At 42.3% G+C, this 15875-nt stretch overlaps 3 non-coding genes across 3 annotated transcripts; all 3 read right to left on the bottom strand.

Annotated features, from left to right (window-relative positions):
- Window positions 1–3239: 3239 nt before the first annotated feature.
- Window positions 3240–3311, bottom strand: TRNAG-UCC. Its single transcript has one exon. It is a non-coding gene; the product is annotated as a tRNA-Gly (tRNA).
- Window positions 3312–6184: 2873 nt separating this feature from the next.
- On the bottom strand, window positions 6185–6273 carry TRNAY-GUA. Its single transcript is given in 2 exon segments — window positions 6185–6220; window positions 6237–6273. It is a non-coding gene; the product is annotated as a tRNA-Tyr (tRNA).
- Window positions 6274–9335: 3062 nt separating this feature from the next.
- On the bottom strand, window positions 9336–9407 carry TRNAQ-CUG. Its single transcript has one exon. It is a non-coding gene; the product is annotated as a tRNA-Gln (tRNA).
- Window positions 9408–15875: the final 6468 nt, after the last annotated feature.

Here is a 15875-nt window from a genome sequence, read left to right as displayed (position 1 = left end):
AAACACACGCTGTTTGTCTGTATATGCTGCTGTTTTCTTTATGGCTAATGTGAGTAGCATGTATTACCTTTTTAATACATTTTAGCTTTACCATACAGAGAGCACTTAGATCTTTTTTTCTCATTCATGGTCCTTATGTTGCTGACCCCTGAGGAATTTAATACATCTTGTCAATTGGTGCATCTTACGTTTTGATCTTTGCTCGTATGACTGCCTGGTAACACAGGAGTCCATACCTTAAGGTGAGAGTAGCCATTCTTAATGGTGGAGGGATCACTTATATTTTGAAGTTAAAAGTCACCGGTGAAGATTTCTGGAATTTGTTGTTACACAATTTTGGACTTATGTTGGTTTATTATTTAATATTCAGCATTATTTATTTTGGAATTTCTGCATTTGAATTTATATTTTGCGCTGCACTATTTCTTCTATATTTTGTTTTTTATCTTAACCATTAAAGCCCCAGACCATTTGGCTGGCCAAAGACCAGAGCACACTGCGTTACTTTAACTGACAATTGCGCGGTTGTGCGACGTGGCTCCCAAAAAAAATTGACCTCTGCGGTTTTTATTTTTTGCGCTATAAACAAAAAAACAGCGCCAATTTTTTAAAAAAGCTATATTTCCAAAACAGCTTTCAGGACAGCACCTGAGAGATCATGGCTCCTCCTCCCACAGGAAACACCTCATCAATTAAGTCTTTAATAGGAGGCCTCCACTTTGCTTCCATCAGTTTTTTGTGTTTCCTCCAGCCAGAGGAACACCTCTGGTGGGAGCCATGATCTCTCAGGGCTTATCCTGGGAGACGAAAGGTTCTCACATTTTTTTCTAAAGGAGTGTGATTCTCCCACTTGCCTCCTAGTGGAATGGTCCCGTGGCCTCCTTCTCCCCCTTCTGTGCTCGGGGAGAGCCTGTACGGCTTGGAAATGCGGTCCGGTTTTTGTCTTTGCAGAGGGCGGAGTGCTGTGTGTACCGCTGGACTTCCGCATCGCACGGTGATGGTGGGACCGGGTAGCTGCCATTACTCTGGTGGCCAAGGAGAGCCCTCGGCCGTGTCCTGTGCATGCAGGAAGTGGCAGAATTTCCGGGTCGGCGTGCGTCATTTCCGCGGCAAGAACAGTGGGAGAGGGCAGGGTCACCTGGTGCCTTCTTAAAGTTCCGGGTTCTGGGTTGGCGCGGCGGCGTTTTTTAATCTGGAACCAGCTTCTTGTTTACACACTGACCAGTGACCTGCCTGACCAATGTACACTGACCAGTGACCTGCCTGACCTACATACACTGACCTGCCTGACCTACGTACACTGACCACTGACCTACATACACTGACCAGTGACCTGCCTGACCTACACACACTAACCAGTGACCTGCCTGACCTACACACACTGACCAGTGACCTACCTGACCTACTTACACAGACCACTGACCTGCTAGAACTATGTACACTGACCTGCCTGACCTACACACGCTGACCTGCCTGACCTACATACACTGACCAGTGACCTGCCCGACCTATGTACACTGACCAGTGACCTGCCTGACCTACGTAAACTGACCTGCCTGACCTACATACACTGACCACTGACCTGCCTGACCTACACACACTGACCTGCCTGGCCTACGTACAGTGACCTGCCTGACCTACATACACTGACCACTGACCTACGTACACTGACCACTGACCTTCCTTACCTACACACACTGACCAGTGACCTGCCTGACCTACACACACTGACCAGTGACCTGCCTGACCTACACACACTGACCAGTGACCTGCCTGACCTACACACACTGTGACCTACTGACAATGACATACATACAATGTGTGTCTGACCTACCTCAGTCAGCCATGGTGTGCAGGTAGTCAGTCAATCAATCGTCAGCATTGGAGAGGAGCCGAGCTGAGGAGGAGAGGAGAGCTGCCCATCCGAGTGGGGATTTAGCCTTTCCCACCCTCTGGAGCCTGCAGGCTAAGATGGACGTCACCGTCGTCACATCACACGTCCTGCGGTCCTAGCTTTGGTGCTGCAGGCTCCAGAAGGCGGGACCTGTGGCACTCGGCCGCACTCGGACAATTTCGGGTGCACTCGGCCACTTTTGGCCGCTATGGTACTCGGCCACTTTCGGCCTCACTCGTGACCAGATTGGAGCTGGCGGCCGGCGATCAGGGCTAACAATGAAATGCAACATTCCATAGACTCTGGGCTTTTCAGGTCACATTGGTGCTTCAGCCCCCCCTAGCCACCCCCTCCTGAAGCCCCTGGTTATAGCGTCTACAAAATAGGGAATAGTTTTATGGCATTTTTACTAATATTTTTTTTTACTAGTAATGGCGGCGATCTGCAATTTATTTTTTTATCGTGACTGCGACATTATGGCGGACACATCGGACACTTTTGACACTATTTTGGGAACATTGTCATTTATACAGCGATCAGTGCTATAAAATTCACTGATTACTATATGAATGACACTGGCAGGGAAAGGGGTTAACCATTAGGGGGCGAGGAAGGGGTTAAGTGTGTCCTAGGGAGTGGTTCTAACTGCAAGGGGGCTGGGCTACCAGTGACACAACATTAATCACTGCTCCTGATGACAGGGAGCAATAGATCAGTGTCCTGTCACAAGGCAGAACAGGGAAATGCCTTGTTTACATAGGCATCCCCCTTTCTGCAGCTCCATGACACAATCGCTGGACACCGGCAGACATTGGGTCCACAGGCACGGTCACGGAGCTTGCGCGCGTGCCTGCGCGGCTGGATTTTCAAAGCAACGTACAGGTACGTTGCTTTGCCCACATGTGCCATTCTGACGACGTATAAGTTCGTAAAGTGGTCGACAAGTGGTTAAGAGCCCTTTCACACTGGGGCATCAGCGGTAAAGCGCCACTATTGTTAGCGGTGTTGTACTGCTAGTCGGGCTTAAGTGGGCGCTTTTAACACCCTAGAAGGGGTTAAAAAGGGTCAGAAGCGCCCGTATAGTGCCGCTGAATTCCAATGGGCAGGGGCATTGTAGGAGCGGTGCTTACACCGCTCACAAACCACCCCAAATATTATTTTCGAACATCTTGCAAGCACACTGCCCCAATATGAAAGCACTTGGGCTTTCACACTGGGACTGCAGATGAGGAATTTTTCAAGCGCTATTTTAGAGCTAAAGCACCTGAAAAACACCACAGTGTGAAAGGGTAATAGATTTCATCATTTGAATATAAATGTCATCAATAAAGAAAAAAAATGTAATTGCGTTGGCCGGGAATCGAACCCGGGTCAACTGCTTGGAAGGCAGCTATGCTCACCACTATACCACCAACGCTAGATATTAGTGCTGTGTTTTTGTGAACACCTTTCCCTACTTATTTGTTATATTACCTTTTTAACTCAGGTAAACTCCACTATAGTTGGTTGACATACCATAATATTATGCTGATGTTAGGCCCCAAATCAGCTGTAGATTAACCATAATGTTCCACTATTGAAAAGACTAGCGACTCTACATAAATGTGTGTGTATATATATATATATATATATATATATATATATATATATATATAAAAAATATATATATATACATACATACACACACACACACACACACACACACACACAGTACAGTACAGACCAAAAGTTTGGACACACCTTCTCATTCAAAGAGTTTTCTTTATTTTCATGACTATGAAAATTGTAGATTCACACTGAAGGCATCAAAACTATGAAGTAACACATGTGGAATTATACATAACAAAAAAGTGTGAAACAACTGAAAATATATTTCATATTCTAGGTTCTTCATAGTAGCCACCTTTTGCTTTGATTACTGCTTGGCACACTCTTGGCATTCTCAAGAGGTAGTCACCTGGCACAGCACCCCATCACTCTCCTTCTTGGTCAAATAGCCCTTACACAGCCTGGAGGTGTGTTTGGGGTCATTGTCCTGTTGAAAAATAAATGATGGTCCAACTAAACGCAAACCGGATGGAATAGCATGCCGCTGCAAGATGCTGTGGTAGCCATGCTAGTTCAGTATGCCTTCAATTTTGATTAAATCCCCAACAGTGTCACCAGCAAAGCACCCCCACACCATCACACCTCTTCCTCCATGCTTCACGGTGGGAACCAGGCATGTAGAGTCCATCCGTTCACCTTTTCTGCGTCGCACAAAGACACGGGGGTTGAAACCAAAGATCTCAAGTTTGGACTCATCAGACCAAAGCACAGATTTCCACTGGTCTAATGTCCATCCCTTGTGTTCTTTAGCCCAAACAAGTCTCTTCTGCTTGTTGCCTTTCTTTAGCAGTGGTTTCCTAGCAGATATTCTACCATGAAGGCCTGATTCACACAGTCTCCTCTTACCAGTCCTAGAGATGTGTCTGCTGCAAAAGGTGGAAGAACCTAGAATATGAAATATATTTTCAGTTGTTTCACACTTTTTTGTTATGTATAATTCCACATGTGTTAATTCATAGTTTTGATGCCTTCCGTGTGAATCTACAATTTTCATAGTCATGAAAATAAAGAAAACTCTTTGATTGAGAAGGTGTGTCCAAACTTTTGGTCTGTAGTGTATATAATGGTAGATTCTTGTTTAGATAGATAACTATTAATTTACTGCATTGAACTGCCTTAATTTAAACAATTACCGGTATATGATGTCATATGCGACTAGAGATACACTTTCCTGTAATAAGATTATCTTAATGTTATGATGTAAAAATGTTCTCTTCAATGTTTTCTGATAATATTTAATAAAATAGAACAAGAACAAGAAAAAAAGTCATACTCACTTTAGTATGGTGGTGATGTATACATTAATCACATATATGGGTACAGTGTAGCATGACCGTGCAATTGTCATTCAAAGTGGGACAGCACTGAAAGCTGAATGCAGCCTCATCAGTGCAACCTATCAGTGCCCATCAGTGCTGCCTCATGAGCGCACATCAATAAAGGAGAAAGATTACCTGTTTGCATAATTTTATAACCAACATAGAAAACCGTCCCCTATGTGATGATTTTTAGGTGATTTTTTTTTAGATATGCGAGGTCTAAAAGACCCTGCATGTCTCCCCTGTATTTCACTGAATGTTTTGCAATGCAGATTGCACTGCAGAGCATCCTTTTCTGTAAAACGAGACGGGGACACCGAGAACGTGACCTGGAAGTGACTTCAGAGACGTCGCTTTCCAGGTCACTGCAAGAAGGGGAGGAAAGCGGACGTGTATCCGCTCTTCTCATTCCCCTATACCCGCCATTACTGTCCCGGGCCCGCCGATGGGCAAGCGGAGCCTGGTTAGCATGGCGCTACTTAAAAAGCGGGGGTTCACCCTAAAAAAAAATTCTAACATTACATCCAGCATACGAACGACATTTACAGTATGCAGGTCTTTTTTTTTTTTCGCCGTACATACCGATATAGTGTGATTTTCTCCCCGGCTTCCGGGTTCTGATTCCAGCGGGACTGGGCGCTCCTATCCCTGGGTTAGATGATTGACGTGTTGTGAAAAAGTTCCCATGTCGCACAAGGCACGTCACCAGTTTTCCGTAAATAGCCGAGCTGCGAGTCGGCGCTATACGGCGCCTGCCGTGTAGAGCTGACTGCGCAGGCGATGTATAGCGCCGACTCGCAGCTCGGCTATTTACGGAAAACTGGTGACGCGCCTTGTGCGACATGGGAACGTTTTCACCAGACGTCAATCATCTAACCCAGGGATAGGAACGCCCAGTCCCGCGGGAATCAGAACCCGGAGAGAAAAATCACACTTTATCTGTATGTACGGCAGAAAAAAAAAAAGACCTGTATACTGTATTGTAAATGTCGTTAGTATGCTGGATGTAATGTTAGAATTTTTTTTTAGGGTGAACCCCCGCTTTAAATGACAATTGTTTGATCATGCAACACTATGCCCAAATGCAATTTATATCATCAGAGCTTTCTGTTGGTGGTATTTAATCACCACTTTTTTTTGCTATGTAACCAAAAATACCAAAAAGTTTGAAACAAAATCCCACATTTTTCTTAGTTTCTGTTACAAAATTTTGCAAGAAAATAATCTTTGTTCATAAATTCATAATTTTTTTTTATAACTTTTAATACCATTAAAAAAGGAAAAAAAAAATACTAAATACTAAACAAGTGAACATGGATACAATTTGACTGGTTTCTAGTTAAGAAGATTAAAAAAGAAAATGTCCTTCGAGCCGGAATTGAACCAGCGACCTAAGGATTCCTGAGTAATTTCCTCTACAGTCCTCCGCTCTACCAACTGAGCTATCGAAGGAGCTGATTAACAAGTAGGTGTCACTGTTTACACACCTAAATTGTTCTAAATAACCAATATAGTGTATTCTTGGATAATAAGGATAACTTTAATAGATTTAATCATTTGAAAAGAAGCTATAAAACATTATCAATAAAGGAAAAATCATTTGTTGCATTGGCTGGGAATCGAACCCCGGTCAACTACTTGGAAGGACAGCTATAGCCACTACCATACATATTGTGCTCACCATTATACCACCAATGCTGTATCAGATTCATTGTATATATACGGCTGGGTTCACACTACGGTTTTCCCGTCCGTCAGCCGCATACGATTTCAGTATTGAAAACGTACGGGCCCGGACGGGAAAACGTATAGATAGAGAATGCATTGCAAATCGTATGCACTCAGATGCATCCGGGTGTGTACGATTTGCTGGCAAAACGTTTTTTAAACGTACGCAAAACCGTGTTCAACCACGGTTTTGCGGTCGTTTTTAAAACAGTATGGCAAACGCATACGTTTTCCTTTAACATTAATGTCAATGGAAAACGCACATGTGTGCGGTTCCATACGTTCCCGTCCGTTTCAGCCGCATACGGTTTTTCATATAAATCGTATGCGGCTGACGGACGGGAAAACCGTAGTGTGAACCCAGCCTACCTTATCATGATGGATGGTGATTGAGATGAATGATGATGATGATTGAGATGAATAATCATGATGATTGTCTATATTGCCTCCATCCGGTTTTCCTTCATCCCAAGGAATTTCTCATTTTCAAGATAAGTATAATCAGCCTATCCAGAAGCATAGAAGGGAGTTCAGACTAGTGTTTTATGCTGTACAGCATGATCTAGATTTAAAAAATATGTAACACTGCCTCTAGTTCACTGTCTTCTATCATACAAAACAATCTCTCTGCGCCTTTTAAAAACGATTTCTTCAATTTTATATAGATGGATAGTGCAGTGATCAGTTCACACTCTCCAAATGTAAGCTTCATGCATTTCTAAAATTAAGATCCTATTTTCCCAACTACTCCCACCTGAAGTTGGCGGACATGTAGAGTTCTTATTACATTGCATGCTGAATTCGGTACATGTGTTTTTTTAATTTTTTTTTTATTTCTTCCTTTGGCTTTCACATCAATGAACTGCTGTTTTTAAAGTGGTTGTAAACCCACATCGGAAAAACAAAGACCTGAAAGACAAAGGCATACTGAGCATAACATACTAGCTGATTATATAATACTCACCTGAGATCGAAGCCCCCGCTGCGGGGCTTGTACACAGCACCAGCCGGCGACTAGGGTGACCACATGTCCTGGATTGCGCGGGACAGTCCCGCATTTTGCAGGTCTGTCCCGGGCACATTCATTCCAGGATAATACAGTCTCCCGGAATGAAACTGACAGTCACCCCCCGGGCCAATCTGATGCCCCCAAAAAAGGCCGCCACATCACTGCTTTACTCACTGACAGTACTTGTCCTGGCTGGGAATGCCTGGAGGAGCACAATCCCCACCCCCTGCTTGTGATTGGAGAAATCATAAATCCTGCCTCTTGTGTCCAACCACTGTGCTGTGATTCATTACAGCACAAGCTGACTTTTGGGAAGGGATGGTAGTTTAGAAATATGGTCACCCTACCGGCGACATCGCTCCCGGAGTTACTTCTGGGTATCACAGCTCTGGCGCTGTGATTGGCCAGAGCCGCAATGACGTCACTCCTGTGCATGCGTGTGGAAGCCACCGGTAATGGCACACTCACTGAAGCAATGACATGTGCCGATTACCAACAAACTCAATGTCCGCCAGTGTCCCACGATCGTGTCACAGAGCTGCAGAACAGGGAGATGCCTATGTAAACAAGGAATTTCCTTGACACGACACTGATCTACTGACATCGGGAGCAGTGATTGCTGTCATGTCACTCGTAGCCCAGCCTCCCCCCCACAGTTAGAATCACTCCCTAGGACACACTTAACCCCTTCCTTGCCCCCTAGTGGTTAACCCCTTTCCTTCCAGTGTCATTTACACAGTAATCAGTGCATTTTTATAGCACTGATCGCTGTAGAAATGACAATGGTCCCAAAATAGCATCAAAAGTGTCCGATGTGTCTGCCATAATGTCGCAATCATGCCAAAAATCGCAGATCGCCACCATTACTAGTAAAAAAAAAATGCCATAAATCTATCCCCTATTTTGTGGACGCTAAAACTTTATCAATCTACGCTTATTGCAATTTTTTACCAAAAATATGTAGAAGAATACATATCGGCCTAAACTGAGAGAGAAATTATTTTTTTATATACATTTTTTGGGCATAATTTTATAGCAAAAAGTAAAAAATATAGCTTTTTTCAAATTTTTGTTTATAGTGCAAAAAATAAAAACCTCAGAGATGATCAAATACTTTATTCGTGGGGGAAAAAATGACGTCAATTTTGTTTGGGTGCAACGTTGCATGACCACGCAATTGTCAGTTAAAGCAACGCAGTGCCGAATCGCAAAAAATGGCCCGGTCATTGGGCAGCCAAAATCCTCCGGGGCTGAAGTGGTAGAGCGAAACTTCACCCTCTCAATCAACATTGAGTATTTTTAAACTTCATGCTTCAAGCATTGACAAATAGATAAGAAAGTAAATCGTATTTATTTGCTTAGAACTTTTTTTTACATTTCTTTAGTTATTTCCTAGTTTTAATGCCTAGGCAAATGGTATCATACATTCCAAGAGTCTTCAGGAGGAGAGGATGAGTTTTCTCAGCTAAGCACGCCTTTCTGCCTGCATGGCTGAGCTAAGGGAGGAAGGATTCCAGGAAGTAAATGTTACATGAACCATCTACGCCCTCACTTGAGATGGCCATGACCAGAAATTCTAGGTTTTTTTTTCAAAGTGAATTTCCCAACAAAATAAAGCATAGAGAACTGGATGGATGGGGGAGTTAGCTTTCAATATTACAAATTAATTAAATAGTGTTTTTAGTTTGTGGTGCTCAGATACAGTGTAGTTCCACTTTTGTAATCTGCACAAAGATTTCAGTTAAAAAAATTAAAACATGAGAGTTCATGAATAGGAAGGTCCCACCGAGATTTGAACTCGGATCGCTGGATTCAGAGTCCAGAGTGCTAACCATTACACCATGGAACCTCTTACTCTTCTAGTCTCTGAAGGACAGGAGGACAGGAGGACAGGAGGACAGGAGGACTGGAGGACTATAGAGACTTCTATGAGGTTGTGGAGGGAGTGTAAGTAAGTCAACATTGTTCTAGTAGATTATATAGAACAGTGCGAGATTCCTTAAAAAAAAACAAATGGTGGCAGCTATTTGGTGTATATACAGGGTTAACTGCGGACTATACCAACTCCAGTGATGGTCATTTCTGTTACAGGAAGAGGAAAAATTAAGCACCTACTGGCAGAATCAACAGGTAATAAAACAATTGCTCCCAACTGTCCCTGATTTTCGAGGGACTGTCCCTGATTTCAAGCAATGTCCCTCTGTCCCTCTTTCCTCCTCATTTGTCGCTCATTTGAGTTGTATATAAAATGCACTTTTTAGCTATCATAAAGTGTTTTCCAGCCCTTAACCTTTCATCTGATTTCTAAATTGCTGCATTTGTAAATTCCAAAAGCCAATATAAAGGAATAGTTGTGGTAAGAAAAGCACTTGTGGGTTTAACCAATCTTGTTTTTTGTACAATTCTCCTTTAAGGAGGCGTGGCAAGGGCTGTGTCCTATGCATGCATACTTTTGCTGATAGGTGTCCCTAATTCCCATCTCAAAAAGTTGGGAGGTATGTAAAACTGTGCCAGTTCTATTGAAAAACTGCATCATATATGGAACTTTTTATTTTGTATATATAGTAGATACACTTTAACCACTTCCAGACCTGCGCACGACGATGTACGTCCTTTTTTTAAAGATTGATATCTCGGTAACGGCAGCAGCTGCTGCCACAACCGAGGTATCGATCTTTAGTGTGCGTGGTCTGGTACACGATAACGGCGGTCTCCGCGGCGGATTCACCGCGAGATCGCCGTTATCGGTGGCGGGAGAGGGGCCCCCCCCCTCCCGCCGCTCTCCCGCGCCCTCCGCCGCTTACTGGAGCCGTCGGTAGCGGCGGAGGAGATTGGGACTGTTCGGCAGCTGAACGGGGACGAGACTGAAGGAAAAATCTCCTTCGCCCGTCCCCATAGCTCTGCTGGGTGGAAGTGACGTCAAAACGTCAGTCCGGCCCAGCCTCTTAAAGAGACAATTTTTTTTTTTGTCATTTGAAAAAATTACAGTTTCAAATTTTATTTTTGCATTTTAGTCTAAATATGAGATCTGAGGTCTTTTTGACCCCAGATCTCATATTTAAGAGGACCTGTCATGCTTTTTTCTATTACAAGGGATGTTTACATTCCTTATAATAGGAATAAAAGTGATTAATTTTTTTTTTCAGTGTAAAAAGTAATAAAATAAATAAAAATAAATAAGAAAACAAAAAAAAAATTTTTTAAAGCGCCCCGTCCCGACGAGCTTGCGCGCAGAAGTGAACGCATACGCGAGTAGCGCCCACATATGAAAATGGTGTTCAAATCACACAAGTGAGGTATCGCCGCGATCGTTAGAGCGAGAGCAATAATTCTAGCTCTAGGCCTACTCTGTAGCTCAAAAAATGCAATCTCTAGAATTTTTTAAACATCGCCTATCGAGATTTTTAAGGGTAAAAGTTTGACGCCATGCCACGAGCGGGCGCAATTTTTAAGCGTGACATGTTGGGTATCATTTTACTCGGCGTAACATTATCTTTCACAATATATAAAAAAATTGGGCCAAATTTATTGTTGTCTTATTTTTTAATTAAAAAAAGTGAATTTTTTCCAAAAAAAGTGCACTTGTAAGACCGCTGCGCAAATACTGTGTGACAAAAAGTATTGGAATGACCACTATTTTATTCTCTAGGGTGTTAGAAAAAAATATATATAATGTTTGGGGGTTTTAAGTAATTTTCTAGCAGAAAAAAATGTTTTAGTCTTGCAAACACCAAATCTAAAAAAAACACCTAAGGTCTGGAAGTGGTTAAGAACTAAAAGGTTAGTCCATTTTTTTCCAAAACATTAGGAGAACAAACTTACAGCACCCCTCTGGTTCCAGCTGCATGGACTTTATATGTTTCTCACCCTCCAGCCAGTATAACAATCTGGCACCTTAAAATATCACTACAAAGCAATGGGGGCATGGAAATTAGTGTTAGATGCCAGTCCAACAACCAAATGAAGGATCATAAACAGCAGCCTGACAACTCTGTTATTTCTGAGACAGTGGTTTATTGTTGACAGACTGCAACAGGAAGTTACTGGCAGGATCTTTAAAGCGGAGGTTCACCCTAAATCTAAACTACAGCTTATTCAGACAAGCTCAGTATGTACATAGACATTTTGCTATGCATCATTTTTTATAGCTTTGAAATACCTTGAATCTGGAGACAATAGCAGGCACTTCCTGGTATCCCTCCAGTGGGAGTTGGCGTGTCTCTTCCATGTCTCAGCGCCCCAGTGTTTGATGGGACTAGTTCGCAATGTCTCCTGGGTGCACAGTGTCACGCTTCCAAGGAGACGATTCATAACACAGAATGCCTACAAGCAAGATGGAACTTTCCTCCACTAAATTTTATAAATCATTATTTCAGCCGAATGTCATTGCGGATGCATAGAAAATGCAGACAAGTGGATACACGCTTAACAACCTTAAAAGCAGTAGATGCACATGTTAAAAAAAAAACGATTTCCCGCAGAACCCCCGCTCTAATATTGACATTGAACTTTTAGCTAAAATACTTGCAACCCACTTGAATCAAGTAATAGGCAAACTTGTTCATCGAGATCACATTGGGTTTATCCCCTCACGCCAAGCAAGTGATAATATTTGTAGAGCTTCTTTAATCATCCATGTCGCTAAATCCAGACGTCTACCTGCATGTTTTTTATCGACCAATATAAGAAAAGCATTTGACACTGTCTCATGGCAATACTTACAATATATTCTTCAAAAATGGGGGTTTAGACCGCATTTTTTTAAGTAGATTGTATCCTTATATAACAAACTGAATGCATTTATCAAATATGCTGGTTTTAAATCAGATTCTTTCCCTATTGGAAGAAGCACCCGCCAAGGATGTCCTCTCTCCCCCCACCTATTTGCACTCCTCATTGAACCCTTGGCCCATTTAATTAGATCTGATCCAAACATAAAATGTATTGAATTAGATGGATGTGATCATAAAGTATGGCCCAGATTCACGTAGGGAGCGCGTATTTGTGAGCAGGCGTAACGTATCCTATTTACGCTACGGCTCCGCAACTTTGACAGGCAAGTGCAGTTTTCACAAAGCAAAGTTGCGGCGGCGTAGCGTAAATAGGCCAGCGTAAGCCCGCCTAATTCAAATGTGGAACATGTGGGCGTGTTTTATGTTAATTTATTGTGACCCCACGTAAATTACGCTTTTTACGTATCTAGCTGATTTACATATTCTAGGCGAAAATCAGCGTACACGCCCCTAGCGGCCAGGGTAAATATGCAGTTAAGATACGACGGCGTAGGTGACTTACGCTGGTCGTATCTTAGACAAATTCTGGCGTATCTGATTCTTTGAATCAGGCGCCAAAATACGACGCCTCAAACTCAGAGATACGACGACGTATCTGGAGATACGCCGTCGTATCTCCTACCTGAATCTGGGCCTATGTCTTTTTGCAGATGACTTCATGCCATCTCCCCATATCACAGCACCTAATCTCCTCTGTCCTAAACCATTTTGCATACATTTCGGGGCATAACAGTTAACTATAAAAAAAACTGCATTTCCTTGCCTCCTTCAGACCGTCAGTTTGCTAAAGATTCACTTCCCTTCTCTTGGATACCTCATAGACTTCCATACCTAGGAATACAACTCACTCCTAAAATAACTAACTTATACTCAGCTCCATTCCCTCCATTACTAAAACAGGTTGCTGAATTATTATCACAATGCTCTTCTATCGCTCTATCCTTGATAGGCAAAATTATTGTAATTAAGATGGCTATATTGACCAAGTCTTGCCCATCCCAGTTCCATCTAATTTTTACAGCTTATACAGTGCAGAATTATCTCCTATCTGTTGAAAATCGAAATCTCAAACCTCTAAATCCACTCTATGTCTCCCACATATTTCTGCTTACTATCATGCTGCACACCTTGCACATTATCATACGATCAAAGAAATTCCTTTATGGGTAACAATTGAGTCTATTGACTGTGACCCTATTTCAGTATCTAACATGATATGGTTAAGACCAACTGATTGTACTCTTATTCGCAATCCTATCACAAAACATTCTTTATCCAACTGGGACAGATTCAAAACTTCACTTGGCCTTCAATCTCCTCATTTACCGCTCATTTCTTTTGTTAAAAATACCACTTTTTAGCCTGTCTGGATGTCTAATTTTTTCAAAGCATGGAATACAGCTAATTTATCCCATTTATATAATTTGGTATCTGCCTCCTCCATACATTATTTTCCTACTTTATGTGTTACATTTGGACTTCCTCAATTGTAACTGTTCCGATATTTGCAGATATTTGCAAATCAATAACTTTTTCCAACTTTATCTCAATTCCAACTCCCAACTATCCCAGATGTCACATTTTTGAATGCATATGTATTTCTGCCCCTTATGCTTGTTTACTTTCTCAATAAGCAAATTTTAGCTAGTACTAAAACTTATCCCCTCTCATATGTCTCCAAATGGCAACTAGACCTTGAGCCCTGGTTCACACTGGGCTGTGGGAGTGAAGCTGTGCGAGTTCAGCTGAACTCACGCGATTTCACTCCCGCCGGCAGTCCCGATTTCAGCCACGATTTAAGAGACATCTGTGCAGGTTTCTGCACAGATGTCAATGTAAATCGCGGCCAGAAATCGCAAAAAGTAGTACAGGAACTACTTTTTGAAATCGGTGCGGCGTCGCACCGATTAGGACAGTGTCATTGCCAACAACTTCATATGTGGTGGGATTGCCCAATTGCCCAAAAATTCTTGAAGGTAGTTTTTGACTTGGCCTCCAAAATCTTTGCTACACCTATACAGCCCAATCCTGCTACAGCCTTATTAAACCTGAAACCTGATGGGGTCACACAGAACCAATTTTCGCCTTTTTTTACAGCTCCTAAAAACCGCAAAACAAACCATTGCTAGGGCATGGAAAACTCAATATTTAATTCTAGCTGAAACCATGCACAGAACATATAAAGCTCCTATTAATGCTAAAATGAAAGCAATCGAAAGAGATTCAGTCAATTTGAGAAACTCTGGTTTCCTTGGGTTAAGCATTGTTTGCCTCCGGACTTTGATGACACGCTATTATTGCCTTGGTAATTTTACTCTATTTGCATTGACTATACTTTCTATTTATTTGGGATCACGTCACCACTTGTAAACCCCCTTCTCATTCCCTTTTCCTCTCTTCTCTCTATCTACTCCTATTTTTTGTTTTCTACTTTTCTTTTACTATTGTGTGGTAGTAATAAACAAATTGGCCCGGATTCACATACCTGAGCGCATCTTTATGCCGGCGTAGCGCATCTCATATGCGATACACCGACGTAACACAGAGAGGCAAGGCCAGTATTCACAAAGCACTTGCTCCCAACGTTGCGCCGGCGTAACGTAAATTCCTAGGCGTAAGCCGGCCTAATTCAAAGTAGGTGGAAGTGGGCGTGATACAATAAAATGAACCGTGACCCCATGCAAATGATGGGCCAAACGAATGGAATGTAGACGCTTTCCAGTGCGCATGCTCAGAATCACGTCGGAACGAACGCCTAAGACACGTCGAATCACTGAACGTACCCTACGCCCAGCCCTATTCACGTAGTACTACGTAAACGACGTAAAATACGACGGCTGTTCTGTGGTCCATACCTTTGCACGGGATGCGCCTCCTATATGTGGAATAACTTTACGCCGGACGTACGCCTTACGTAAACGGCGTATATTACTGCGACAGGCGCAAGTACGTTCGTGAATCGGCATATCTCAGTCATTTACATATTCGACGCGTAAATCAATGGGAGCGCCCCTTGCGGCCAACGTAAATATGCACCCAAGATACGCCGGCGTAGGAAAGTTACGTCGGTTGGAGGAAGCCTATTTTCAGTTCTATGGGCACGGCGCATAGATACGACGGCACACATTTACACTTACGCAGCGTATCTGTAGATACGTCGGCGTAAGTGTTTTGTGAATCCGGGCCACAATCTCTTCTGTTGTTAATATATACCTATTATTATACTCCTTATTACTGCTCTTGCAAAATGTACCAATAGTCACTGGCTTACTTTTTTCCTTCTGATGGAATTTTCTAATGCTTTCGTTTTAATATTTTATTGGGTTATTCATTGCACTACTCGTTACATTTTTTACATTGTTATGTACTCATCCTGTTTAGAAATGTATATGTTTTGCTTTATTGCTATTTAAATATTGTACCACCATCCTTGTATGTACTCAATTTGTCAATCTATGTTATATTTAAAAAAATTATAAACTAATTTGATGAGTAAAATATAAAATATTTGGGGATTTTGAATA

The sequence above is a fragment of the Rana temporaria genome, chromosome 4, assembly GCF_905171775.1.
Source record: "Rana temporaria chromosome 4, aRanTem1.1, whole genome shotgun sequence".
Taxonomy (NCBI): Eukaryota; Metazoa; Chordata; class Amphibia; order Anura; family Ranidae; genus Rana; species Rana temporaria.
Note: the sequence above shows the minus strand (reverse complement) of the source record. Positions and strands in the feature narration are given on the sequence as shown.